The sequence below is a fragment of the Oncorhynchus kisutch genome, unplaced genomic scaffold (assembly GCF_002021735.2).
Source record: "Oncorhynchus kisutch isolate 150728-3 unplaced genomic scaffold, Okis_V2 Okis09a-Okis19a_hom, whole genome shotgun sequence".
Classification (NCBI taxonomy): domain Eukaryota; kingdom Metazoa; phylum Chordata; class Actinopteri; order Salmoniformes; family Salmonidae; genus Oncorhynchus; species Oncorhynchus kisutch.
This window is the reverse complement of record NW_022261985.1, coordinates 1,283,812-1,287,824: the sequence shown is the minus strand read 5'-3', so window position 1 is coordinate 1,287,824 and position 4,013 is coordinate 1,283,812. Positions and strand designations below refer to the sequence as shown.

Genomic DNA, 4,013 nt, shown 5'->3' with positions numbered 1-4,013 from the left:
TTATTGTTCTTGCATTGAGGAACTGTTAAGCATTTTGATGGATGATGTATTCCATGCCATTTGTTCATGACAAACTCAGAACTTGATTTGACTGGCATCCACCCACACAAATAATTTCACTCATATTGTAAGTAATTATAGGTCATATTATGTAGAAATGTGAAAACATTGGACCGTTACTTTGACAACCTCATTAGCAATGTTTATATGTCAACATTCAATCACTGGCAAATTAAATTGGCCTGTTATTAGAACTTGATCAGTGACTTGGTTGGAAGATATGTTTCTACGTCTGTATGGTAAACCAAAATAATTGGATTGGATGAGTTATGGGCAAACTAGAGCAAGTTTCCAGTTATTTCCTTTCATCTCAGTGAACACAGGAGAAAGGAGAGCTTGGGATGCACTGCAGCTCAGTGGTAACCAACAAGGGTTGGCAGTACAAGGCCTTCACCCAATGTTAAATGTATTACATTTGTAGTGCTTTTCGTAGAATCTCAAAACACTTCCAAGAGCAAAAAAAAACCATACAAGCAATAATATCATTAAACGTGAACCAAGAGGCTTTGAAAGCTGCATCCTCCAAAGATGGAGAGGGTCCTTTCATGGCTTGAGGTAGAGTATGGTAGATGGTGATTGAGTCTGAGAAAAAAAAACTGATCTGACGCACTAGGCTAACATGGTCACAGAGCATTTTGTATTATTCTGTACATATATCCGAGAGACTCCATTTAGTACATGTAACTTTTTATAAGGTACAGTACGTATTAATTTGTGGATGTACATACCCCTTTGTATGACATGTCACAAATTACAATTCATATCTTACAAATTCTAGCTAGGGGTTAAATTTAGGCGTTAAGTTTAACGGTTATGGCTAGCTAACATGCTAAGCAGCTAAAAATGTATAGTAGTTGAAAAGTTGCTAATGAACTAAAATGCTGAAGTTGTCCGTGATATTCAAACTCACCTTTGGGTTGCTAGACATTTGATATAGATACACACACTTCGTTTTAGCCTTAAGTAACCATACCAAACGTCTCCTAATTCGAGTGTCCTGGAATTTCTTGACTATGTTACGTCTAGTCTAGGAGACCAGGCAGACTAATGCAATGTAACCTTACTCCACTCACAGAAAAGGATTCCAGCACAACTTACTCTCACTGGCTGTTTTAAAGTATCTGTCTTAATACTACACCAAAAGGCTTTCCAGTCATCCATGAAGGGAAGAGCATGTCTGCTCTCAACCCTAACTGAAGGAGGCCTATAATAAAAGGCTGCAAGAAATGTGGACAATCTCAATTGCATACCCCTCTTCCTCAAAACCCATTGGATGAGAAAGCCAGAGGTCCCACCCCTCTGACCTTCAATAGATTTGAGACTGCTATTGAGCTCTTTCCATGGTGGTGGTGGAGTCTATTTCTGGAATCTCTAACCAGAGTAATACAGAGGGCATGTAAGTACACCTGTGTATGAGGGGGAGATCAAAAACTATTGCTAGCCTACATTTGATGAGGGAATAGTTTTACTCCCTTTATGAAAGGAAATACAGGGAGTTGTCTCATACGAGGTTGTTACCATCTTGTCATTGTCCTAATGCAGTCATGTTTATCATGGGTGAGCACTGACTGCTAAACCTTACACCATTCAAATTCCCTCAGAGCTCCATAAAGCAGGGATGGGCAAAAAACATTCTGAACTCGAGGGCCACAGTCGCTCACAGGTCTGAGATTCTACTAATTTAGCCATTGGGCAGAGAAATAGGTTTACAGCTATTTTGATGCAAATCTAAACATTGACAGGGTGGCGATGTTGGCAGTAATAGCTGTAAACAACTATTAATGGGGATTCGCGGTCAGTAATCACTAGATAGCTGGCTAGACTGTTCTGCCTTGAGTGACCAACAAGACTGCTGACAACCAAATTTGAAATTGAACCATGTGCATTCTACCTCAGTTCCTAAAAATACACATTTCTGGCCACATCATATTAGTTGAAATACCAACATGTGAAAGCAGAGTGACACTAAAGAGCTTCAAAGTACAGAAAACTATTAACAAAGTGGCAATATGTCAGACTTTTATTCACAAGAGCATTTAACTAGGAAGTTTGGATCTCAACATGTCCAGACACATACAACACATTTACACCGATGTCATTGGCGACATGTTTTTAAACAAATGTTTACATTAAGTAATCAAAAATGGATTGAATGTATTTGCTATGGGTAACATCTGTAATGAGTGAATATTACTCAAACTTGCATTTGGTAACATGATTGCTAATCAAGTCAGTATTACCCATTAAGTGTACATTAGAACTGCAACACTACATGTGAAGTGGACTTGAAACCTTACTTCCTTCCTCAGTCATCCGCACGTGTCCATCGATCTGGCAACAGCCGAGCTGATTGCAGTCAGGTAGGAGGCAAGTAGGAGTGACCTGAAAAAGGCTCGCACAAGAGTAAATACAGCAGATGGCCGTGAACACATCTGGGTACTGTGTATACAACCAAGTCGCCCAAAGGCAAATTACTCCATATCTGTGAGACTACACCTGTAGTGAGGTCAATGAAATGCAACCAAATGAAGTCAAATTGCACCATAGAACCTTGAACCTGGATGACTCTACTACCTGCCACGTTTACCTGTTGGTGACGCAGGTTTACCTGGGATACGTTAGCGGTGGACTCAACTTCACCGGAAGCGACGCTGCGAACGAGCGCCCCCTACTGACAGGCAGCGTCCGGTGCGTCGCTGTGAGGACAAGGAAAGCCCAAAATGTAACATGATTGTGCAATAGACCATAGTCAAATGAAATTCAAAATACATTTGTTAACGTTTTTAAATTAAACGTCTTCACAAAATAAAAATAAACAGGCAGTAATTAACTAGGGTCTTATTTACAATAGACATCTTATTTACAATAACCTTATGCACACCTTGGTTTGCGAGGTTTAGAGTCAATGCATTGGTCAGCACTGCCACAGACTGGTTCAAGCCTGATCAACATGATTCAAAATGGAGATACATTTCGTCGAAGTCCCTCTGTTGAAAGTCAAGAGAACTTTCACACGCGCTCCTGGGTGAAAGAGAGGCGCTAGAAACAAATGAAACTGGGTGCGACTTGAACTGGCTGGAACTGGTGTCGATGTGCATGTCGTCGTATACAATGTCCATCAGATACTGTGTTGTGTTCTTTGGCGCCATTGCGCCTAGTGGTCGTGTAATTCTGCCGATATTCTCGGTCGCCATATACGTCATCTCTTCGCAGTTGTCGGTCAAAAGTTGTTCTTGGTTGACCAGTTTAGTGAGTACCCTCTTCTGTTCGTAACGAATGTATTTTTTGAGAGTGGCTTTGACAAGGTTGGTGCGCCACCGTTTCAGGCCTTCCTCGGAACTCAAATGGAGAAGTTTCCTCAGTCTGCACTTTGAAAGTTTACCAGATCTTCTGGAGCAGCATGGTTTCAGTACTTCGAATTCCACTTCAGTTTCCATGCTGTCCAAGCACATTTCACAAAATGTTGAAAAATAAATCGTGTCTGTGAGTTAGCCGTTTGTAATATCAACTCAGCCAGCTAAATTAGCTAGATAATTCACAACTATACAGTTGGATAAATTCAACAGAATCAAAATAAAATGTTCGAGGAAAAGAATTCAATGCACTTAACGTTACAATGATGCGTCTTACGAACAAAAATGTAGTCAAAAGATTAATAGATTAAAAATCCACGATCCACCTCCCTGCAGTATCACAAAATGGAATGAGCCGTAAAACGTTGACAGCACATCGCTATCTTCTGAAAAGGAAGTTCCCATGATCCTTTGGAGTAAAAATATCTTCTTCTATGAGGTTTAACGGCGGTTGGCATCCAATTTGCTGCATTACCGCCACCTACTAGAGTGTGTGAGTGTAGTGTTCGAAGGTAGGGTGTTTATTGCTTGAAAAGGGCAAATGTATTAATTAAACACCCTACCTTCGAACACTACACTCACTCATTTCAAAGTCATATA

General features: G+C 40.4%; 1 long non-coding RNA gene across 1 annotated transcript; it reads right to left on the bottom strand.

The window, feature by feature from the left end:
* Window positions 1-2,065: 2,065 nt before the first annotated feature.
* On the bottom strand, window positions 2,066-3,802 carry LOC109877292 (uncharacterized). The gene is made up of 2 exons (XR_002253172.2): window positions 2,942-3,802; window positions 2,066-2,756 (listed from the first exon to the last, which is right to left on the bottom strand). It is a non-coding gene; the product is annotated as an uncharacterized LOC109877292 (long non-coding RNA).
* Window positions 3,803-4,013: the final 211 nt, after the last annotated feature.